We start from the raw sequence: 26223 nt of genomic DNA on the forward strand, positions 1-26223 counted from the left end.
AGGGGTATCCATCCAGGACCCACTGGAAACCCAGGAAAGGGAAATGCTACCACTGCAACTGACAACCCAAGGGCGCTTTACAGCTTTAGAAATTCCTGGCCCAATTTCTCAGGTCAGTGACTAAAGCAGAGAACTCTAAAGGTAGAAAAAGCACGTTGTATGATATGGGACATTTGGAGACTATCTGTAGTTTGGGGAGCAGAGAGAAGGAAAGGGGGAGAAAGGATTGGTGGTAGATGGGGTAGGGGGACTGAAAAGATGCAGAATACCCCAAACTGATGCCCAAATGGAGTTGTGCCAATCTTGGACTATGAGAGGCCCATGACTACTCTTCTCAGAGCTTCTAGGGAGGGCAGTGTCCAGGCTCTCAGAAGGCTGCCTCAATTTAAGGGACACAAGAGGACAAACTCAGTGGTTGTCCTACACCTATGATTTAAAAAGAAACCCTGAAATATGACTGCAAAACCTGACAAAATTCAAATGAAGTCTGTAGATTAGTTTGTATCATACCAACAGTAATTTCTTACTTTTGATGATCGCACTATGTTTATGCAAGACGTCAACATTAGGGGGAATGAGATGAAGGACATATGGAAACTCTCTGTACTATTTTAGCAAATTTTCTTAAATAAAAAATATTCCAAAATAAAAAGTAAAAAAAAAAAAAAGAAGTCTTACAGGATGGGAGAGGGGTGGGAACCTTACTGTGTGTAGACAGAACTGGAGATGTGGTGGGGTGAGGAGTTTAGGAAGGCCATCAGATGAGCTCATTGAATCTTTTAAAAAAATTTTTTTTAATGTTTATTCATTTTTGAGAGACAGAGACAGAGCACGAGTTGGGGAGGGGCAGAGAGAGAGGGAGACACAAAACCCAAAGCAGGCTCCAGGTTCTGACCTGTCAGCACAGAGCCTGACGTGGGGCTCAGACTCACGACACGAGATCATGACCAGAGCCGAGGTCGGACACCCAACTGACTGAGCCACCCAGGCGCCCCATTGTTTAATCTTTATACTAGCCTTATATCACGCCTTCTGGGTCTATCCCTGGGTAGCTGAATTCCCATCACTAAAAATTCACTTACTTGCGTGAGGCTTGGCCTACTTCTAAATTCCAACGCTTCCAGGAGAGATTACCTATTTGGTCAGGAAGCCCTTAGTGTAGACTGATATTTGCTAGCTGTTGTGGGCACTTCCTGCAGCCTAGCAAGGAAGGCTGGGGCAACCGATGAGAGGTCCATGTGTGGAAGACGAAGGCAATCTTCCCTGACTTTCCACTTAGATCTGGGCCTAGCTTCATGCCAGCATGATGGAGAAGACAGGCTGGGGATGGAGGGTGTGGGACTCATCAATACAGGGCATCTCTGTCCTCTGGTTCATTATTCACTTTGTCACTCAGTGATCTTTTCAAACATAGACCCAATCAGGTCATTTCCTGCTTAAAATTCTAGTTTCCCACTCACTTCAGTTTCCTGACTGCAGCACACAAGGCCCTTCATAATCTAGTTGCTCCCTAGTTTTTCAGTCTCACTCCTGCTAATCAACCTATGAACCTGATGATATTTGTCACATGAATGACTTTGCTAGTCTCAAAACAGGGAAGGCAATTTGCTATTCCTCTGGCTTGGCTTATTTTCTTCCTGAGGCCTGGAATGCCTTCTACCCTCTTTTCATCTTGTGAATGCCTTCTTGTCTTCAAGATCCAGATGCTAAGTACCCCCATGAAAATGAGTCACTGACCATCCCCCCACCTCCCCAGCCAGTGTCTTTATCACACCCCTCCCACACACCTCTGACTCCACATTATGTCTGTCTGTTTAGTGTCCACGACTCTAAGGCAAAGACCATGTCTGATTCAGCTTCCCTCCTCGAGGCCCCTGGCATAGCACACACCTCAGGAAACACTTGCTGAATGAGGCAGAGGCTGCTGCTAAGAACTGTCCTCTTCCAGATCTTCAGAAGTAGAAAAAATGGCCTGTTGCCTGACCATCAACCACTGAAACAGATGTAATAGATATGGGGCTGTCCCAGGCTGGCCCAGTGACATGCCTGAGGCACCCTCCAAACTGGGAGCCACTTTCTTCTTTATCAGATTTTACACAGCAGCATGGGCAGGCCTAATAGACTTTTTGATGAGTTAGGCCCTAAACAGTTCCCTTTTGGAGTAATAAGACCAGTTAAAATGCATGTCTCTCCTTAGTGGGAAGAGAATGGATGTAAAGGTATCTTGCTAACTATAAAATCTTACTCAGGGCACCTGGGTGACTCAGTGGGTTAAGCATCCAACTCTTGATTTCGGCTCAGGTCATGATCTCATGGTTCGTGAGTTGGAGCCCTGTATCAGACTCTGCACTGACAGTGCAGAGCCTGCTTGGGATTCTCTGTCTTCTTCTCTCTCTGCCCCTTCCCCACTCTCACTCTCTCTCTCTCAAAATAAACAAATAAACTTAAAAAAGATCTTACTCAAATAAAAAAATAGTAAGCAGGTATTCAAACAAATACCAATATACAAATGTTCACAGCAGCACTATTCATAATAGTCAAAAAGTGGAAACAACCCCAAATGCTCATCCCCAGGTGCAGGGATAGACAAAATGTGAGTAGATACATGCAACAGATTATCAATCAGCTATAAAAAAAGGAATGAAGAACTGAGACATGCTACAACGTGGAAGAATCCTAAAAGCATTACGCTAAGTGAGATAAGCCAGACATGAAAGGCCACATATTTTACGATCCCATTTATATGAAATGTCCAGAATACATAAATTCATAGAGACAGAAAGCAGAATGGTGGTTCCTACGTGGGGAGGGAGCAATAGGGAGTAACTACTTAATAGGTACGGAGTTTTATTTTGCTATGAGGAAAATACATATATTTTTTTAATTTGAGAGGGGGGGGAAATGAGTGGGGGAGAGGGACAGAGGGAGAGAGAGAAAATCTCAAGCAGGCTCCACACTCACCTCAGAACCCAATACAGAGCTAAATCCCATGACCCTGAGATCATGACCTGAGTCAAGTTCAAGAGTCCGAGGCTCAATTGACTGAGCCACCCAGGCACCCTGATATGATGAAAATATTATGATACTAGATAAGCAGTAGCAGTTACACAACATTGTGAAGGTGCTGATGAAGGTGCCAATGGCTCATTTTAAAATGGTTAATTTTAGGGGGGCCTGGGTGGCTCAGTTAGTTGAGTGTCTGACTTCAGCTCAGGTCATGGTACCGAGATTCATGGCTTCAAGCCCTGTGTTGGGCTCTGTGCTGACAGCTCAGAGCCTGGAGTCTGCTTCAGATTCTGTGTCTCCCTCTCTCTCTCTCTGCCCCTCCCCCACTCATGCTCTGTCTCTGTCTCTCTCACTCAAAAATAAATGAATAAACATTTAAAAAAAGGTTAATTTTAAGGATATGTGAATTTCACCTCAATTAAAAAAATTGTTTCTATATATCCAAGGGACAAGGTTGAGGCACCTTGGGAGCGGGCCAATGGTTGGAATTTCAAGCTTCAGTTCTGGGGAGAAGTTTTGCAGACCGGCTTTGCGGGTCGCTTCCAAGCAGACTAATCTGCTGTAAGCACTGGCAGTTTACACAGCATCAGCAGGTTTCTTTGTTCTGATTCTCATGGCTCTTCAACTGGAATGCCAAGAGGGTGGCCCACAAGCCTGCAGCCTTATGTATACAGACTGCAGTGAATGAAATAATCCAACACTTTTGAATATACCCCACTCAGTCCCTCTTAAGTGCTCCATTTTGAGCCATGAAGAAGAAATCACATCAAGCTGCCAGTCCTCAAAGCTCTGAATTTTCGTTTGAAGGAAAGCTATCACACAGCTCCAAGTAGTCCTGGGTGTATTATAGTATCCCCAGGTGTGCTCCAGTGAGCAGTTTAGCAAAGTGTGCGTCATTTTCTCTCGTTTGGGTACTAATTTCTTTTTTTTCCCTCCATCTAGCTAGTATCAAAACATTTTCATCATTGCAAAAATAAATCTCCATACTCATTTAGTAGTTACTCCCTATGTCTCCCTCTCCCCAGCTCCTGGTAACCATCAATCTGCTTTCTGTCTCTATGAAATTACCTATTCTGGAGAAGCAAAAATAATCTAGCAGTGCCTGCCCCAAAGACCATCAAGGCCATAGGTAGCTGGAAAGTATCCCTTATAAAATTTGTAAATCAGGGCACATATTAGCTACTTAGTTAAAGCATAGCCATGGCAGATCCACACATCATGCCCCCCAGGCCCAGCTCTAATAACTGGGTACAAAGCTTCCCATCTCAGAAATAGGGTACTCCCTTGGGGGGTACAGTCACATCTCTTAAAGGTGAAAGTCCACTGTCATTTATTTAAAAGGGGAAGGAATACATATACGATGAAGAATCCAAGTAAAGAATACAAAATGATTCTAATATGGATAAATGATCAGAGACACGGAAACTTTAAGAATGAATTAGAATCTGATGTGGTCTAAAAGTTATACCTCTTCAAAAGTACTTCCTTCTGTTTCCTAAGAAGCCTGGGCCATGAAGTGTCCTTGGTTAACTGCAAACCAGGAGGTAGGAAAATAATTTAATTTTTATTAGTTATATCTACCCATCCTCAGAGGAGGGGCATCAGGACAAACACAGGTAGAGACATGGAACGAGTTGGTGGGAATGAAGGAGAGAAAGTGAGAGTCTTGGAAAGGGAGCTGTCTGGAGAGCCAAGAGTAGACTTTACCTCAGGCTGGCTGTGACTGAGATTACAGGTTAAATATGTGATTCCAAACTTAATTTAGATACTATGTTCTCTAAAGACCAACCTGTAAGTGGTCATCAAAGAGGGTAATGCGTTAACAGAGTTGACCTTTAAGGTCAGCTTTGAAAGTAAACCAGCCAATCCAGACCCATCAACCCAGAGGGGCCACGACTCACAGAGAGGACCTCAATCTAGAAGGCTGAGAACTCACCTAACTCTTAACATCCCTTCTTCTCTCCCTGGAACACCTCTGTGAGCACAAGAAATTCTGAGGTGACTGTGTTGGGTATCCTGTGCTGTTTCCCACACCTGGACACCAACAATTGTTAACACTAATTTCCTCACCAAGCGTCCCTCACTCTTTCTCACACCACTTTTCGGCTTTAAAAAATTAAATTTTAAAAGTTCTTTTTTTCTTGGCCATGAACCATTAAAACAAACAGATGAATAATGTTCTGTCATAGTTTCCAGAGCAGCACATAATAGTTCCTTGTGTCCAACTTAGAAATGGGAAGGTATTGGCTTTGCTTCATAGCGATGTTTGAAAATGCAAGGGTTGCATTTCACTTTGGAAAAGGAGCAGAATTACCCAGGCTTATATCTCACAAATGTAATGTGAGGGAAAATTATGCATGTAATATATTATATTCCTATTTAAACACACATTTGAAATGATAGGACTGCCCTGTTACCTATTTGTAAGGATATAAAGATCACTAATAAAAAGAATGAGTGATTTTTGCCCTCTCCTATTTACTGAGGCTTTTGTGGTGGGTTAGACTGGGGTGTTTTTACTTTTCCTCCTGTGAAGGGTCTACTTTGCCCCTAACCTTAGGCTGGAGCTGTGAATGCATCGGTGGGACTTGGAGCCCCCAGTTCAGCCCCCATCCACACCCCCCAAGTTCTCATTAGAAACCCTTTGGATGTTCTTTGGCAGTTCTCCAAATATCAGGCCCTCAAATAACCCCTAAATTTGCCCATTGAGAATAAAAGGAGTTTAGAATAATATGAAATTCACACATACCAATCTGGTCAGATTTTCTACCACAAATGTTATTAAGATTGCTTTGATTTGTTTTTCACTTTCCTTTTATGCCTTTGGCCATGGATTGAAAAAAGAAGAGGTCTGTGGAAAGAGTGGTAAAGGGAATTTAGGGACTGCTTAGAAGGGTTTAATTTCATATTGCTACTCAGAAGTGGGGTGAAACCCAATCCCCAGTTCTTGCTGTTCTGTTTCCGCTCAGCTTTGTTTCCTATCCCTTCTGTGGATGGCAGTTATGGAAGACTACCAGCCTCCATAAAAAGCAATGGTGGGTTTAATGCTGCCCCCAACCCCCAACCCAAAATAAGGCAATCAGAGGTGCCCATGTCAGGTCTAGAATCTTACACATTAAAAATATTGTAGTAGAGGCAGAAATTCATGTTAAAATAAGGATTGATTTGTGATGCACCAAATGGGAATATAGTTATTAGACAAGCGGTATCCATTAGACTATATATAGGTCTCTGGAAAAGAATTGTTAAATCCAATGGGTTATTCAAGGAGGAATGTGGAATAGGGGTGGAATTTGGGGGGGGGGAGGGGAACTCATATTTTTGGCATTCCAGATACCAACAATATAATCCCTGTTCACTAGGATTCTACAATCTAGTAGAAGAGAAATTTAAGTGTGATAAATACAGTCTCTGTTCCCCTTTCCTTCCTTCCTCCTGTTCTCTTTCCATTCCTCCTCCTTTTCAACCAACAAGTTTGTTGAAGTGCTGAGTTAAGAACCAAAGAAGGGGTATTCAATTAAGACTCCACCTTCTGGAGGTGATAGCTTAAAAGACGAATAATTCAACAAATCATGGATTAAATACAATTGGCCCTTGAACAACACAGGGGCTGGGGAGTTGAAAATCTGTGTATAACTTTTGATTCCCCCAAAACTTAACTACTAATAGCCAACTGTTGACCAGAAACCTCACTGATAACATAAACAGTGAATTAACACATATTTTATATAAGTGTTATATATTATATTTTTATAATAAAGTAAGCTGGAGAAAACATTATTCAGAAAATCATAATGAAGAGAAAATACATTTATAGTAGTGTACTATATTTATTGAAAATAACATGCCTAGAAGTGGCCCACAGTACAAACCTGCATTGTTCAAGGGTCAACTGTGGTAGGCTAGCCGAGGTAAGTGTAGACAGAGGCAGAGTACAGCTAAATGGGAATAATAGGACATGAGAGGCAGGATGAGTCCAAGGGTCAGGTCTTAACCTGTGGAGTCTGGGCAAGTAAAGAGGTTCATCATTCCATTACCTTCTCTGTGCACTCAAATCTTGGATTTTATCTTGAAAACAAAGGGACACCACCAAGTGATGTGATTAGTGACAGCGTGGCAATGAAGGGACTGGAGATCTAAGGCTGCAGATTATTGTCTAAGATTGTAGACTCAGCTTGAAAGGACAGGAGCCGTAACCTCCTACAAGGACCTGCAATAAACCCAAGACACAGAGTACAGAACATCCAGCTGTTTCGATGGAAAGAGCTGAGCCTGCATCAGAGGTGGCAGAAAATGATACAAGACTGTTGGAAGAGTTGGTGTGATAGGGGACTACGAACTCGGGCAGGTGCCATGCCTGTAGCTGTCCCCTGGGCTCACCAACTCATGGAGTCATTCAGTTGGAATGGGACTTTGTAGGCCTCTGGTCGACCCTTTCTAAAGTTGAAAGAACCAAGAGTAAGTGGCTGTGTGAGTTGACCAAGTTCACCAAGTAGTTAGACAGAGTGCAGTGTAGTAGAAAGGGCAGGGCTTTGGGGACCCACAAAATACTGGGTTCAATCCTAACAGCTTCTTTCTAGCTGTGTGTGGCCTTGGGCTAGGTATGAAATCTCTCTGAGCTTCTGTCTCCATATCTATTAAGCTGACATATTAAATAAGGTAACATATACAAAGTATCTGCTTATAGATAGTTGCTTATAAAGTATAATAAGGTCCCTTTCTATTTTACTTATTCTAGAAATATGTACTGATTTGCTTACTATATACCAGGCACTGTTCTAAACACTGGAGAGGAGAAAGCAGACAAAACTTCCCACCCATGTCATGCTTACATTGACTTAGATTTCTAGCTGGAAGTTCTTTATCCGATTCCTTTTTAATAATTTGTATCTTTCATTTCCTTCTCATTGTACCAAAGATTAATCATGTGTAAGATTATGCATGTGTCTGAATTCTCTGGACATGTTGGGGGCAGAAGTAAGTATGGCTTATGAAGTCAAAGAGGCCTTAGGGAAGAGAAGTTTGATTAAACTGCCACTCCTGCCTGCACTTCGCCTGACCCCTAAACTGCCTCCCATCCTGTTACAGTGGATGGGCCCTCTGAGCTCCATTCTAAGTCCCAACCATTGGCTTGCATGGGTGGATCTCACCCCTTCTCACCTACTCATGGGCATGGTTCTGGCAATTGTTCCTTTTCTCTGTTTGTCACCATTTCTCCCCATCTCTATTGGACCATTCCCATGAATACACCAATGTGCTATAATATCTCCCATTTTTAAAGCAAATTCTTTTTAGACTGTGTTCTGCTCAGCTGCCTCCACATTTTTCTGCTCCCTTTTATAATAATATTTCTCTCAACGGAGATATCTGCACCTGTTTCCCCCAGTTCTTCCATTTGCTCTGGGATCTACCCTTTGCCTTGCCATTCCACTGAAAGAGGTCTTGTCAAGGTCAACAACCTTCATGTTACTAAAATCCAATAGTAAACTTCCAGTCTTTATTGACCTAGCAGCAGCATTTCACACAGCTCATCACTTTCCTTCACTTGACTTCCAGGACAAGGTTCTCTCTTGGTTTTCCTCTTCTCTGCCTGTGCCTTCTTAGTCGCCTTCACTAGCTCAAGATTCCATTCAACTGAGAGCCCTAGGCTCAGTTCTCAGACCTCTTCCTTCTACTGTCACTCCCTACCCGATCTTCCCATCTCCTACCTTTAAATGACCATTTCTGTGCTGATGAATTCCAAATTCATATCTCTAGCTAAGAATACTCTCTGAACTTCAGCCTCCATATCTCCACTTGGGTATCTAAAAAGGATTCAAACCCTGCATGTCTAAAATTAGACTCTTTATTTTCCTCAAAGACCATTCTGGAGTTCTTTCTACATCCCAGTAAATAATAATTCCTTCTTCCCGACTGGTCACAGCAAAAACTTTTGACTTCTCCTTGACTCTACACTTTCCTTCATAATCCTTATCCAGACCATCAGCTCATGTTTGGTTCCTTCAAATTTTATGCCAAACTCATCTTTACTGTTACTCTCTGGTTCAGGCCACCATTACCTCCACATGATCTTTTCTAACAGCCTCACAACTAGTCTTTCTATTCATATTCTTGGCCTATTCTCCACATGGCAGGTGGAGGGAATCCTTGTAGGACATAAACCAATTCATCTCCTTCCTCTTCTTAAACTCCTCCAATGGCTTCCCGTCTCATGCTAAGTAAAACTGGAGTCATTACAATATCCCGACATAGTCTTCTGCTACCCCCACCATTTCTCTGACCTCATGCCTATCACATTCCCTCTTGTCCTTACCTAAATGATTATTACCCGTTGGACTTAGTATCATCGGATATATACTATACTAAACATTTTTGTTTATTGTTTATATACAAACTTTGTGAGGATAGGAAATTTGCTTGGTCACTGCTATGTCCCTATTGTGCCTAGAAAAGTGTCAAGTTGTTGACAAATTTTTTTAAAAAAATTTAATGAGTGAATTACATCTCCCTCACTTTTAATTTTAACTTCTGGGTGGTGGCTGCAAAGAGGGAACCTGAGTTCATCTAACAACATGAAATTTACAGCCAGTTTTTCTACTTTCCCTGTCAGGCCACTCAGCCTCTCCATGAATTTAGTTCTGCTGAATGGAAGGAACAAAAAAGACAAGTAGATGAAAAGGGACAGCCTTTAAGAGTAGCAACATTCTAACTTGAAAACTAAATTGGCTTCCAAAGCGCTTCTTGAATTTGAGCCCCCTCCACCCTCCTGGCTCAGGTGCCCACCACCCCTCAGCTGACTCACCACCACAGTCCCCTGACTGGGATGTCAGCCTCCAGTCTTCTACTCTTCCCGTCCACCCTCTATGAGGCTGCCAAAGGGTCATGTAAAATGGAAATCTGTGTCATCTCTGCGGCTGACACTCTCCATAAACCACATTGCCATCCTCAGGTACACAATAGATATTGGTCACTTCAATGAATATAGGATGAGAAAGCCACAAACAAACTTCTTAGCTAGTCCAGTTTTCAAGTAACAATGTTTTTTTCCCCCCTTTCTTTATTTCTCCCACCTGCTTTCACAAGTTATTAAGATTCTTCTCTGAGTTCAATGATATTCTCAGCTTTGAGGTAGATTTAAAAAAATAACCTCTTGCCCAAAGCCTTAGGAGTCACTCCAAATTTCCTGTTGTTTCCACTATGAGGAATACTATAAAGCTGATAAAAATATATATGGGAATATACACACATACAATTTAGTGGAAAAGACAAAACACATCTGCACAATGCTGCTGTATAAAATGGCTATATGTACAGAGACAAGGAAGGAATTTAGATGGAAATAGATCTTGATTTTATTGGACCACATGTCCTCCAAACTGTCCCAATGCTTAATAACAATACAGTAGTTAGATTAACATAATGAGAAAAAAACCTTTAGGAAGGGTGCTCACTTGTGTCACGTGCTGCTTAGAGTCAGCAGAAAGGAGAGAATTTTTTAAGCAGTAGTTGGAGAAGGTTTTCTGGAGAAGAAGAGGGTGGAAGAGGTAAGGGAGATATTTAAAGCCAGACAGAAAGGAGATGAACAAAAAAGGTCCATCCTGGCAGTCTGGCTTCATACAAGCCCTCTCTATCCAGCAAGGACTGTTCCCACCTCCTAGATATTGACAGGAAAAATGTGGGCCAAGTAACGTTTCAAGTTTCTCTAGGGCATTACCTAACAGGCAGGATGCTGGGACTGATCTTGGCATTGCTGAGTGGAAAAGTCACTGGGCTGGAAATCAGAAGGCCAGGGTCCTTGGTTCTGATTTGTCTGCCAACAAACTTTATTTCCATATAACCTTGGATAGGTCACTTACCCTCTTTTGTCCTCAGTTACTCCATTTGTGTAATATACAAGTTGAACCATATGATATACTCTTTCCAATTCTAACCTTTTATGGTTACTCTAGTTTAAGCTTTCATAGTGTCCCACTAAGATGGTTGAAGTCTCCTATCTAGTGTTGCTACCTCCATTCTTGACCCTGTAGATTGAACTTTCATGCTGTCACAGAATGAGCAACCTAATAGATAGATCAGATCATCTCTTGCTAACAACTGCAGTGACTCTCCACTGCATAACGTCCACTCACTGGTGGCAGTCCTAGCATGTTAACAGGGATCATGAGGCCCTGACAGGCTGGCCCCATCAGCCTCTTCAGCTCCATCTCCTGTCACTGCCTTCTTTGGAACTCTAGGCCCAGTGGTAAAGAACAGCTCATAGTTTCTGAATATACTACACAGTTACAGACATTTGTGCCTTGGCTATTTCCTTCCAAGAAACCCATTCTCACCTTTATTCACCTGGCTCATGTTCCAGGTCAGTCTTACCATCTTTAATATTCTTTCCCCAAACCACCCCCGCTCCACTGGTTAGCCCATGAGCAGATATGCTTTCTCTAGCAACCTATACTTACTTTATTCTACTGTTATTAATATTGATATGCTTGTTCCTCTACCAGGCAGAATGTTCCTGAAGCACAGCAGCCATTCCTATTTTTCTTTGTAGTCTCAACACATCCTCAATCTCACTCCCAGCAGAGCCCAGTACATGTAACACCATTTGTAGAAGGCATCCAGTAAGTGTCTATGAAACTGCACTCTATACTTCTCAGCTATAGCTACATAGACTTCCTCCAGACTCAAACACCATCGGCCTTTGGCAAGCCCATGTTTGAATACAATCCCAAAGATGGACCAAGGCAGGTTGCATCCCTATTGCTTTAGAACACTTAGCTAACTCCCCAAGAACTCCACAGTCCCAGATCTGTTAATTTCAGAGTTGGCATGTCAAAGAAAGGCTCACCACCTCCCACCCGCTCCCCCCAGTTCCTCTAACCAGAAACAAAAAGGTCTTGAAGCCCTGGGGTCCAGGTTGCTGTTCCATGGGGCTCGCAGTACAGAATTGTACTGGACTCCACAAGGGTATTATTTTAAGCATTACTAAACACCCCTAACCTATCAACTCCTGGCTTTGTAGTCATTTCCAGTTGGAATGTCTTGAGGCTGAAAAAAGACAGGTTTGTGAAAAGACATAAACATCTTTGGTGAGAGGTGACATATGTTTTCTCCTAGTGAAAGCAAGTCACTTCTGTAGATTCTGCCGTTTTTGGACACTGCATAAAATACATCTCTTAGGCAATTAATCTCCTGGAAGGCTTTGAGTGAAGCAATTACTCCATGTTTTTCTTTGTCATTGTTCAAAAGTTTAGCAGTGCATCTATCTCCTTTATTTGGGTCTGGAAAGCCAAAGACCGCCTCGAAACCTCTGCAGCAAACATATGTAAGAACACTTAGTGTTCACACGTTTGATTTAAATATTGACAAATTTTTTCATTAGAACATTAAACCCTTAGCTTTATTCATCTTAAATGCTTTCCAGGAGAGTGACTTCCCCCATTAGAAGGACTCCCAGTAACTCAATACAAACTTTGCAAGCACAAGAGCCACGGAACCTGGTAGTCTATTGTGCTCACATTCTGTGGTGAGGCAGCTGTAACTGGTTATGAACCAGTGCTGGAAATAGTATTTGGAGCTTTCTTGGCAGATTTCTTACATCGTTATTCAATATAAACTGCAAATCATATGCTCGTAGTTATGAAAATGTCAGGAAACTCCTAGTGTTCATGCTTTGTTTGACAAAGCTATTTTAGAGCAGTGTTGGAAGGCAGAAGCATCCAACATTTGGGATGTTGAAGAAAAGAACATGCTCCCATGCCCAGCAGTTCTCGAGAAGTTGATAATTCAGTCCTGTATGACAAGAGCTCAGCTCTGAACTGATGGACGTGCATTTCACACAGTCCTGATTAGTCCAGGATGCGTGTCAGGCCTACTAGAGGTCTGGAAGGAAATGCAAGAAACTTGTTCACTTCTTGCTCTGTTTGGATCAACCGAGCTTCAGATCAGGGTCAACAAACTGACTCTTCTTACTCCTAGTGGCTGAGCAATGCCCCCAGGGACAGGAGCAGGACTAAGGCAGAGCCTAGAGAGAAGGGTGAGAGTGGAAAGTGAAGAAAAGTAAAGGGCTTGGTGGAGAGTGGGAAGGGTGAGGAAAGGGAAGGAGAGGGAGCAAGAAGGAAGTATTAAAGAAAAGCAAAATATGAGATTACTATCACATCTAACAATAATGAAGTAGATTTGTATGTTTCCACATAGTTATTACAATTTAAATTTAGATATTTATCATACTCTTGTAAGATATGTAAGGGTATTCTTGATCTATCCTTTAAAAACAATGATTATTGTAGAAATTTTGAAAAACAGAAGTGCAAAGAAGACAATTAAAATCACCTTATATCCGGAACCCCCACATAATTGCTGTTAACCTATAGCACATATTTTTATGCATATATATAAACATACAAATATATACATATATTTACAAATTAGAATTATACTAGACATAATTTCTTCTTTTTTTTTTTTAATTTTTTTTTTCAACGTTTATTTATTTTTGGGACAGAGAGAGACAGAGCATGAACGGGGGAGGGGCAGAGAGAGAGGGAGACACAGAATCGGAAACAGGCTCCAGGCTCTGAGCCATCAGCCCAGAGCCCGACGCGGGGCTCGAACTCACGGACCGCGAGATCGTGACCTGGCTGAAGTCGGACACTTAACCGACTGCGCCACCCAGGCGCCCCAATAATTTCTTCTTTTTGATGTCATATATATGTTCTCCATTGTTCAATATTCTCCTAAGAAATCCTAAATGATTTTTAATGGCTGCGATTAAACATTTAGGTTGTGTCCAACTTTTCACTATTTATAAAAATGTTGAGATGAATATCCCTGTGTATGAATCTTTATATACATCCATTATTATTTCCCTAGGTTAGAAGCAATGAGTGGAATTATTTTCTAGGCCAAAAGTATGCACATCTCCAAGGCATTTTACATATATTTTTAAGTAGTCTTCTAAGAAAATTGTTATAATTTATATTTCTACCATCAGTATAGGACAGTGTCTATTTTCCTGCATTCCCTGCTAACAAGTACCTGCTAACTACTAGGTATTATCATGTTTTAAGACAATATCTCATTTTTTAAATGTTTATTTTTATTTTTGAGAGAGACAGAGAGCGTGAGCAGGGAAGGGGAAGGGGCAAGGGGACAGAGGATCTGGAGTGGGCTCACTAACAGTAGAGAGCCCAATGGAGGGCTTGAACTCATGAACTGTGAGATCATGATCTGAGCAGAAGTTGGACACTCAACTGACTGAGCCACCCAGGTGCCCCACAATATCTCATTTTTATATTTAGTGAAGTTAAACATCGTTTTCATATGTTCGCATGTTTGTAAAACATTTGTATTAGTTATCATGTAAAGCCCTTGCACATTTTGTGTATACTTTCTGTTCATTCTACTGTTGGTATTATTATTCATACTAGATGAAAAAACAGATTTTCAGAGATTGGCCAATTTGTCCAAAATCACATAGTTGTGACAAATTTGGGTTTTCTAAGTCGGCTACACGTCATGCCAAGCACAGTGTTGTTTTATAAATGACAAGGATAATCATAATCTCCTAAGTCTAACACGGCAAAACAAAATCCACTGGACACCAAAATAAATAAAATCAAGAAAATTCACAATAGTACAACAAGGTGAAATGCCCTGTAATGAGGAATATCAGATAACTTGATGGTCCTTGATTACAGTCAACAAGCTCTGGGCTTAGAATATTTGCAAAGAATAGCAGGAGGCTAATAAGCACGTTATAATGTGTTTTATTTGAATGTTTCCTTTCCAAATTGGCAGACTTAAAGTAAATCTGCAGAGGGATAATGGGAGGAGAGATGTTGAGGAAGGTAAAGCTTTGTATGGTATATGGGGGATGGCATATTTGTTGATGGTATATTCTACCGGTCAGAGAGGGTAGGTAGCTTCCAAAAAGGTTGATTGAGGCTAAGGGCATTCACAAGTAGGAATGCACTCTGAAATGAGGGAGAAGCCATCCTGTCTTTCTCTATACTGGTCAAAATTCAGCTGGAGCATTGGGTTCCACTCTAGGCAGCACAGCTATACATACACCATCGTTCATGGAGAGCAAAGAGACTAGGTTGATGAAAAGAACTAAAATCATGTCACAAGAGGAATGGTTGAAGGAGCTAGAGAGGTGACTATGGCGAAGACTTGAGGGAAGAGGAGAACATTCTTCAAATTCTTGAAGGACAATCTATGTCCTTTACTAGACAGGTGTGCTCTTCAAGTTCCCTCTTCATCTCCTATCTCCAGTTTCCTGGCATATGGCGGTCAGTCGGAAAACATATTTACTGATAGTCTACTAGTGCCAGGCACTATTCCCACCCCTGGGGATAAAGCAGAGCCCCTGTCTTAAGGAGTGCACATTCTCAAGGTATCTAATACTTGACCATTAAAAATGGCTAGACCCCTAAGTGACTGAGTGAAAAATAATACTTATCAAAATGGCGAACAGTGGGGCAACACTTGGATTCAGATGACAAATGGATAGTGTCCTCAGAAATGGCTGAAGAAAACTAGGAAATGTCAGTGCATAGAAAAGCTTAAGTCAGGTCTGAGGAGAAAATGCCCATAAGTTCCTTCTCCTCCATTCTCACATCACTAAATCACGCCTCCAACTACAGTTCCACCTGGTTAAACTGCATTGACTGTCCCCTATTGCTGTTGTGACACAGTGCAAGTTCCTTAACTTGCTGTATAAGGCAGCTTACAGATTGGAGGCTATCTTTCCAGCCTTAGCCTCTGCTATTCGGACAAGAAGAAGAGAATTAAATAGGAAAAGCCCTGTCTGGAGTCCAAATTCAGGTGGTGGGGGGCAAGGGAGGCACCTTCCATGAAGTTTATTGGTTTCTTGATTCAACTGGTATCAATTGAGTGTCTGATATATACCAGTTGTAACAGCTGGTACAGGTGTTGGTGACCAAGAAGCTCACAGTTTAAAGAGCAAGTATGGACTAGTTATGGAGAAATGTTCTAAGGGCTACTAATTGGAGAGAAGAAAACGGCAGGAAGGGATACAGTGATAGTTCTATCCATTTACTCTGTAGTATTAAGTGTTTATTATGTGACAGTCACTATTCTAAGTGTTGAGGCTCAATGATATACCTAGGGTTGGGCAGGGGAGCAGTCTGCTCCAATGTAGCCAACACGGGGTACAAGATCTGTGGAGAATTTCAAAATAATAATAAAAACAACTATTAAGTTAGTCTGTTTTTATTACCATTATGTGCTTGCAATTCAAACAATGTCATTTGAGATATTCCTTCTTACCAGGGGGAATGATCCCACTGCCCTGCCCTTGGTATGCCACTGTGGGTACTCATCCCCAAACCCCTGCCTCCATGGAGCTTACATTTTGGGGAGGTATGGCGGTGGCTCTATTCTTCCAACTTTAATAGCAGAACTGCCCATATTGACTGGCCAGAGACCACAGCTACATGTGGCCTTGTGGCTACGTCCTAGCCAAAGAGATGTGAGCATAAGTGAAGTGTACCACCTCTGAGTTCCTTGCAGAAAGAAAGTGAGAGACGAAGGAAAAAAGGAAGAAGGAAAGGGCAGGGTGGGAAGGAAAAAGAGAGAGGAGAGATGTGGATGGGGGAGAGAGAGGAAGAGAGGGGAGGAAGGGAGGAAGGGAGGAAGGGAGGGAGGGAGGAAGGGAGGAAGGGAGGAAGGGAGGGAGGGAGGGAGGGAGGAAGGAAGGAAGGAAGGAAGGAAGGAAGGAAGGAAGGGGCTATAATGTCACTGTTGCTGTTAGACCTGCATGGCCCAATGCAGTAGTTGCTAGCCACATGTGCCTGTTTTTGAGCACCTGAATGTGGCTAGCCCAAACTGAGAAGCGTGGTAAGTGTAAAACAGACTTTGGATTTCAAAGCTTTAGTACCCAAAGCATGCATGTACAATATCTTAATATTTTTATATTGATTACATGTTAAAATGCTAATGTTTTGGATCTATTGGGTTAAATAAAATATATGGTTAAGATTAGTTTCACCTGTTTTTACTTTTTTTAAATGAGCCTCAGAAATTTTAAAATGACATATGTTTGCATTGTGGCTCACATCATGTTTCTACTGGATGGTGCTGCTTTAACCTCCCTTTAGCAATTCCATGTTCTTCCGAAGCTGCTGCTTGCATTGGTGTTAGTGACTCCCTAGACCCTCTTCCCCCCAGTTCTAGTCTTTCCACAGTCCTTTCCATGAGTGGGGGAGTCCTATTCTCTGGGTATTAGGGTTTATCAAGAATAATCATGATCATCCATTAGACTCCTTCAAAGACCCAGGAGAGGGAGGCCCCTACTCGTGGCCAGATGCACAGGGACTCTGTGGAGAGCAGAGCACCTCTTTGGAGAGCAGCTGAGAATCACCAAAAGGCTTTGCCTCTCAAAAGAATACAACTCCCTTCCCCAACTGGGCCACCACAATATGTGAACTTACCCCCATGAAGGGTTTGCCTTTAAATTTAATGTTTTTGTTTCTAGAAGGCCCTTGTTAAAGAAAGTGGCATTGCCACAGTGTGCAAGAGCAAGGGCTTCAGAGTCACATGAAGTGGGGTTCACGTTCTAGCCCTGCCCCTCCCTACCTGTATGGCCTTGAATAATTACTTAGCCATTTTAGGCATCCGTTTCTCCAAAGCCAGGAAACTATGACCCACACCTCACACCATGGTTCCACCTTTAACACACGTGCCATGGATACAGTCCAACTTTCAGACTAGAGACCCCACAGGCCCCCAGCCATCCCTCTTAAGAAGCTATTCAGGATCAGGAATAAGGGTAAAAAAAAATTTGACTACAGGGGTATGAATCACCTTTGCTTCCACTGCCTCACGGAAAAATTCTGCCAATGGGGACTGGGGTGGGAAAGGCAGTAAAAGGGGAACCACATTCCCATCAAGTACACACAATAAATGTCAAAATTCCTGTCATGCACGTACAGCATTCTACCTGGAGGCTAAGGGGTCAGGACTATGAATGAAAAAAATTAATTGAAATGGTTCCTTAAGAAGGGAAAACAGGCCAACATAGTAGATCCTCAGTGAAACGTCCTTTTCACAATGGCCCTCGGGTTACACCAGCCAAAGAAGGCCTGTCAAGGTGATGCTGGCTGATGCAGGATGAAGTGTTTCATTAACACTGTCAAATCATGACAACATTTACAGGTCCAAATGCTGCACCTTCATGTGTTACTCAGACATAAATCTTACCTTACTTCACGTAGCTGGGAACAGTTGACATACCAACAGCTTTCATCTATGAATCACATAGGGGAGTAAGGGCTTTATATGCATTATTCTACTTCACTCTTACTGCAACGCTGGCAGCTTGCTATAGTTAACCCTAATTCACCAAGCCTCAAAGAGACTTCTCAATTTTCCCCTGATCTGGAGAGTACCAGAGTGAGGGTTAAAATCGGCTCCCTCTAACAGTTTGCTATGCTGCTAAAAATCTAGAAAAGTCAGGTACACCATGTTTACATTTATTATGAAATACTAAACTTCTAAGGATGAACTTTTTTGCCTTGAATATTTTCATGATTTTTATGGAGACAAAATGCTAGGGAACTGATCTCCCTCACAAGGAAGCAGACTGTGCACAGTGTTTGGGATTGAGAATGCCTTTGGGAAGGGCCTGTGTACTGCAGGGCCAACGTGGTGTTGTGGACACCTGCCAGAGTGATGATGGGACACATTTAAGCCTCTGGATCTCTTTGCTTATCAATGAGAGACTTGCCTCTGCACTGCCTGTATCACTGGGTTTTTGTATGGCTGTGCACGTGAAGATGCTTTAGTTAGCTATAAAACCCTACCTGAAGCATATACCACACTAATCAGTGGCTGCAATGGGTGGCTTGGTGTGAGAGAAGGGCAAACATGCGGGGGGAGCTCTGACTTCATCTACAAGCCTAAGTGATTTTGGAAAATGTGATTTTTTTTATAACTTCTTCCCTCTCTCATTGGTTTGAGGAAAGAAAATTACCCTTGTTTTAAAAACCCAAACCAAATTGGAGTTGAATTAGAAAAATAGCGTTGTACAGCGGGTTCCCGCTTACAAAGCATTTTCCATACATTATCTCATTTGATCCCCGAAACCACCCTAAGAGGCAGATATTTTAAAGATGAGGAAAAGGAAGTTGAAGAGACTGAGTAGTTTCCATTTGATTGTTGGCTATCAATTGGCAAGATGGGGGACTCAATACCAGGTCTGTTGATGTCAAGTCTAATGTCCTTCTTCTTTTAAATGTTTATTTATTTTGAGAGAGAGAGAGAGGCAGAAAGAGAGAGGGAAAGAAGGAATCTCAAGATGTGGCACTTGATCTCATGATCACAAGATCATGACCTGAGCTGAAATCAGGAGTCAGACTCTTTACTGACTGAGCCACCCAGGCACCCCTCTTCTTCTTTTAGTTTCCTCTGAACTGGGCCTCCATTCTCCCATTTCCCCATGTATTCCCTGACCAAAAAAACCCAAAAAACAAAAAAAAAAAACCTTAGCAGTGTAAAATTTAACATCATTGGTCATCAACTGGTCTTTTTAGTTAATCAAGTGTTGGTTGAGGAGCATACTTGTTTTCCAGCATTCTCCTTTGTCTCAGAGGGTTTAAAAGATAGATTAGACTTGTCCTCTACCCTCGGGGAGCATGTAGTCTTTCTAGACAGGGAAGATAGAAAATGTCAAAACAGCTAGAGAGGCAGTGTGTTAAATCATATTGCATGGAATCTAAGTGCAATAGATTCAGTACAGGAAAACAGAGGAGGCTGGGTGGTCAGGGAAAACTTCCTGAAGGAAGCGGAACTTAAGCTTTGTCTCAAAGTCATGGCAAAATAGAGACCAGAGGCCAGTTTCTGGGTCCCAGCCAAGTATTCAGATTGGTGCCCAGGGGAAGAGTAGACTATACATTTAAAATGGCACACACACACACACACACACACACACCCCACTCATGTGTTACTTGGTTGCTCAACATAAGCCCTTCCAAGCATATAGTTATCTGTGAATGTTATCTAAGAGTAGTTCACATGTTAGTCAAAATCACCATCACAGCATCAGTAAAATTGTGGACGGTGCTCGGGATGACAATACTGCTTTTGTAAAAGAGCTATATTTTCCAAGGTAATGCTCATTAAAAAAGAGAAGGCATTCTTTTATGTGGCTTTCCCAAAAATGCAGCCTGGAAATCTAAAAGCCCAAGTAGTAAAGTCGCCCCTTTTGAAACCTCCTTTATATCTACCATGTGCAGATTCACCAGGCATAACATTGAAAACAACTGTGACACAAAATCACTACACCGTCTTTTCAAGTCTGATACAGCCAGTTTAATGTTCTACATCACTGTTCATAGAAGTACTTTTTGATCTGAGGAGATAGGAAACACAGCCATTCCCTGGCTGGAACATTGTGGATTAACTTGAAAGTGCAGGAGAAGGGGATGACCCTGTTTCCTTAGTGACTGAGAGTTCACAAGAAATTCCCTATTTGTTTCTGCACATTGCAAATCTGTGTCCCCAATGCCAAACTCTGTTGTCTGGCATAGAGTAAGCACGCAAGAAATAAATCTGAATAAATGAAGAGCTGCTTTCTTTGATGATTTTGTACTTTCTAGTGTTTGAGAGTCCTTATTATAAACACAGTAACATTGACCGTTTATTGGCATGTGTATGCTGAGTACTTTAGAAATATGATCTTATGGGGCGCCTGGGTGGCGCAGTCGGTTGAGTGTCTGACTTCAGCCAGGTCACGATCTCGCGGTCCGTGAGTTCGAGCCCCGCGTCGGGCTCTGGGCTGACGGCTCAGAGCCTGGAGCCTGTTTCCGATTCTGTGTCTCCCTCTCTCTGACCCTCCCCCGTTCAAGCTCTGTCTCTCTCTGTCCCAAAAAATAAATAAACGTTGGAAAAAAAAAAGAAATATGATCTTATTTGCATCATGCAACCATCACAAATGGCAGATATTACCACTCCCATTCATTGGCAGAAATGGGAGAAATGATTTGCCCAAGTTCACTCTCAGGTCCGCATGATGCCTAAACCCATGATTCCAACCTCTGTTTACAAAGATGCTCAATTAAAAAAAATTTTTTAATGTTTGTTTATTTTTGAGGGGGGGGGGGAGGCGGAGGGAGAGGGGCAGAGAGAGAAGGAGACAAAGAATCTGAAGTAGGCTCCGAACTGTCAGCACAGAGCCCAACATGGGGCTTGAACCCATAAATCGTGAGATCATGACCTGAGCTGAAGTCAAACACTTCACCAACTGAGTCACCCAGGTGCCCCAAAGCTGCTCAATCTTGGTGTGTATCAGGCAGAAACAGAGACAGTGAGAGCACAAAGGCAGATAATAAAAGCAATATTAATAAAAATAGCTAATATTTATCAAGTATATATACTTTTTAAGTGATAAACATACTCTATCACATTTAGCTACCATTACACCCCTAAGAGGTAAGTTCTAATCATCCCTTTATACAGATGAGTAAAATGAAACATATATACAAGAATTTAAGAAACTTGTCTCAGGTCATCTAGTTAGCAAGTAGTGGAACAAGATACCAGATATGAAACTGTACATATTAAAGTTCCTTTTCTTAAAAAAAAAATCCCAACCATCTTATTTTTGTCTCATTTACCCCTACTTTTATGCAAGTTGCACTATAACAATATAATAGTCAAAGGATTCTGGTTAATTGAATATTCCAGTTAATGGGAAATTTATCGCCCATCTGGTGATGTCCTGAGCCCTGGCTTTCTCACCTGTGAAAAGAGGAGGTGGGATGGGATGGCTCATGGCCCCTGCCAGGAACTGACTCAGTCGGCTCTATGAGCCCCTCATCACTCACCGCTTCTCATTGGTGCTGACAGGCAGGTGACGCCTGTTTGAATTGTGTCAATCTGAAAAGGCCATGTGCCAGTTTTGTTAATGCCGTCTTAAACCACTTCTCAGTGGATCTGTCAGCACTTCCAATACCTGGGCCCCGGCTGTATAGCAGAAAAGATTAAGCATCTCTCTTTCTTTAAAGGTGCGGCAGGGCTGTGGGCCGGGGGCTCTTTCAGTAGTAGCCTTCTGAGGAAGCCAGCTTTGTCATTCATACCTGCCATGGTCCCTCTGGACTCTCAACCATGGAACCCCTCCCCAGCAGTCACTCCTCCAGAAACTACTCCTCTTTCCCTTCTCAACATTTCATATGATGCTATCAAATGGGTGCACTGTCTGGCAAGTGGCGAATTCGGCTGAGGAATTCTGCAGGTCAGGCTTGAACGACCCAGCCATAGGTCAGTCATGTTGCAAGCTGCAGATGGCCTCAAGTTGCTAAGATGGGTGCAAATGTGCAAGAAGAAGCTGATGTCTGCCAGCACCATCTCATGATTGAGTCATTAGCTGGGGACTTTGCTTCTCGCTCCTTCCCGCAGGTGAGTCTCTTCTTGGGCCCACGTTCACTGATCATGGCCCCACACATAGCAAGTCAAAGACACAGAGGCACAATTCAGGGTAGGGGGAAGAAGAGAATGGGTCAGGCTCCCCATGCCAGGAGTCGTGCCAAGCACTTTAAACTTTCCCCCTTGTAATCTGCACATGTCCCCATGAGTCAGTGTTAGTTTCTTCATTTTATACTTGGAGGCGGGAAGGGGACAGTTAAATGTTTCAGCTATACCTCGAACCCAGATCTGTATGATTCCTAAAGAAAAATCCTTGGAAACTTTTAACTTTGTGCTTTTACTATCTGAGACTAAAGCCTGGAACTTCCCAGATGAACTTGTATCTGGGTTTCCTCCAAAGTGAGCTAATCTTAGGAGTTTCCAATAGGGGTTCTTGACAGGCTTATGGAACTTGAGGGAGAAGTTGTGACATCTGATGTGTTAAATCGGACACATCTGTAATAGTTTCTGTGCAAGTTTTCTCCCCAAATTTCTCTTCCTCTTTGTCCCTTGTTTTTCTTTTTTTTTTAATTTTTTTTTTTTCAACGTTTATTTATTTTTGGGACAGAGAGAGACAGAGCACGAACGGGGGAGGGGCAGAGAGAGAGGGAGACACAGAATCGGAAACAGGCTCCAGGCTCTGAGCCATCAGCCCAGAGCCCGACGCGGGGCTCGAACTCACGGACCGCGAGATCGTGACCTGGCTGAAGTCGGACGCTTAACCGACTGCGCCACCCAGGCGCCCCAGTCCCTTGTTTTTCTTGACAGCACAGGGGAGGAAGTCATCATGGGGTCAATCTGTCTTCCAATTTAGAATCATAATACTGGCTTGCTGACTTCTGAGCAGTGAGATCCTGGACCATTAACTACCACATTAACTTTTAGCTTCTTCATCTGTAAAATGTGGCTAATGACTCAATCACCTACCTGCTTAGCACACTGTGGAATAAAAAAAAGAAAAGGTTTCTTTTTTATAAATGTTTGTTTGTTTGTTTGTTTGTTTAGAGATAGAGTATTGGTGGGGGAGAGGGGGAAATAGAAAGGGAGAGAGAATCTTAAGCAGGCTCCATGCTCAGCGTGAAGCCCGATATGGGGCTCAATCACACAAACGTGTGATCATGACCTGAGCCGAAATCAAGAGTCAGACACTTAACCAAGTGAGCCACCCCGATGCCCCGAAAAGCCCTTCATAACCTGCAGAATGCTAGGTCCCCTTTTATTAATGAATACATTCTTTCAATAGACATTAACAGTGTCTCTTTGTGAAAAGCACAGTGTTAGATTATCTGGTAGATATTGATGAATAAAACCCAATCTCTTCTCTTAAAGTATGTACATTTTTTAAGAGAAAAGATACTTACATGAATAACTACAACAAAATGTAGGGGAAAAAATAGGCATCAGGACAAAAAGAAACATAAGATGTTATGGAACCCATGAACAGGGTAAGTGATGGGGATTCAGAAACATGGAAGAAGCCAGCATAGTTAAGGGCAATCTAGAAGATAAAATCTATGAATCTTGTCACTGTCTCAATAAATTTTGCATTCATTCATCTATTAAACATTTATCACATGATAATATGCTGGATACTATGTAAATTACTGGGCCAATGTGGACAGGTTGAATGGGAAATGCTGGTAGGCTGTCAATGAGGCAATGTCCAATGGGACATTGGAAATGCAGGTCTCAAGTTCATGAAGAGTCAGGGTTGGTTGGCAGGTTATAGCCATCCTTATAGAGCTGACAGTTGAAGCTATAGGAACTGATGTGCTCACCCAGGTATACAGGTGAGATGAAATGGTGGAATAGTGGGAACAGCAAGGACCAAAGTTGTGGGGTGCCCATAAATATGGGATTGAAAGAAAATGGGATTGGCACAGCAAGTGAAAAAGTCTCAGAGAGTTATAGAAAGGGTGAAAAACGAATAACAAAGTGCAGCCAGGCACCATCCCATCCTACAAAGATGTAGTACGTTGTCCACTGAGAAGAAACCATCAGACTTCTAAGGAGGTTTTCAGTGCTCCCTGCATGAGCACAGAGCCATAATTATCTGATTCTTGGCCACTAGTAATCATGATAGCACATCTGGATTTGAATCCCAGTTCTGTCACTCATTAGCTGAGTTGGACAACTTAACCTTTCTTTCTGTGCTTCAGCTGAGGAAAATACTTTCATTTGTTCCCAATGGATTATTAAGAGGACTTAATAAACACAATAGTCTTTACTTACAATAGCCCTTAGGACAATTCTTGACACATGATAAGCTCTCAGGAACTGTTAGCTATTATATACAGGGCAATCCACCTAGAAAGGCCTGTTTTTCCAAAGCTCTTGGCCTCTGAATTGAAGGGCCAAAGATCAGACCAACCCCTTCATCCTCTGCCAGGCTCCCACTCATGCGGGACATCCCTTGTTTCATAATGGAACCCAAGGCTCTGGGCTGGCATTCTTGGGAGGTATGTCTTGTGAACCATACCATTTTCTAGGGCTGTTGCTGCAAAGCTGACAAGGTTTTGGAAACATAAGGACTTCTTATTGATGAGCTTTGGGTAAACCACTGTAAATAAGTCTTAAAAACCATCACATTAGACTCGTCTGTAAGTTATGGAACGTAACCCAGATCTAACACATGGTAACAAGGAAAAAAATAACATAGGGGTATTTTGTTACTTTTAATCATAGGTTTTTAATTCACAGGTTTTCTGCGAATGTGTTCAAAGAATTTAATCAACTTCTTCCCCTCAGTGTGGCACCTCATTTGTCACCATTATTTTATAGATGGAGGCACAGAAATGTGAAATAACTAGCTCAAATCTATCTTCTCAGAACCAACTCCCTGGCCTGCCCAGTTGTATGGAATTGTGGGACTGTAGACATGTACCACGGCAGGGAGCGTCACCAATGTGAGGGACAACTCCCTAAGCCTTCACAATGGCCTAGGAGCCTGTGGCCAGCTTGCCGGGGACCTGTGCTCCTGAGTGTTTTTAGGAAGTGTAGCAAAACTATTAAAGTGCCTTTGAAGTCAATGTAGATGGTGGGAGTAGGAACCTGGGGAAGCTAAATTTACTTACAAGTCAACTGGATTAGCACTGAAGTAATTTTCCTTGTGTAAACTCAATTTTAGGGTAATGCATGAGCTAAATTTGGAGCAGGGGGCTGAGACGCAGATTTCCTGTGTTGAGCTCCTGCAGATCTCAGCAGATAACAAAGCTATTATCCCGGCAGAAATGGAAGCATCCTCAAATCCTGTCAGAGGGCAGCACTGACAAAAATTACAACCAAATGTAGTTTTACACCAATTTGCTTTCTTAAATCTGGCTCCTAAAAGTAAAACATTCTCTTATAGGAGGAGTTGAGGAAAAAGACAAGAATGCTCTTGCTTAGGAAATCTCCAGGGAATACCAGGGACAGACAGCAGAGTATTTCTGATAGAAGAAAGAGGATTTGGAACAAGTTTCTGAGTGGCATAATCCTTCCTTCTTCCCTCCCTTTCTTCCTCCCTTTTTCCCTCCCTTCTTCCCTCCCCCCCTCCTTTCCTTTGCTTTACTTTGCTTTGCTTTGCTTTGCTTTCCTTTTCCCTGAAATTACCTGGACTCACAAAAATATGGTCCAAAAGTATTTTTTTAATTGTTTTAAGTTAAAAGTCTATATTCCACTGCTCTAAACATATCCCCTTAATCCTTATCTACTCTTGGCCCCTCCAGAACTATCCTGTATTCTGCTTCCAAGATACATGGGCCTTCTGAGAAGCTTATGAGAGTGTTCAAACATCCTTGACTTCATTTCCTATTTGGT

General features: G+C 42.3%; 1 protein-coding gene across 1 annotated transcript in view; it reads right to left on the reverse strand.

The window, feature by feature from the left end:
• Positions 1 to 26223, reverse strand: part of ROR1 (receptor tyrosine kinase like orphan receptor 1) — a 178943-nt gene that overhangs the window by 42934 nt on the left and 109786 nt on the right. The window lies entirely within an intron of this gene.

Source organism: Prionailurus viverrinus, chromosome C1 (assembly GCF_022837055.1).
Source record: "Prionailurus viverrinus isolate Anna chromosome C1, UM_Priviv_1.0, whole genome shotgun sequence".
Taxonomy (NCBI): domain Eukaryota; kingdom Metazoa; phylum Chordata; class Mammalia; order Carnivora; family Felidae; genus Prionailurus; species Prionailurus viverrinus.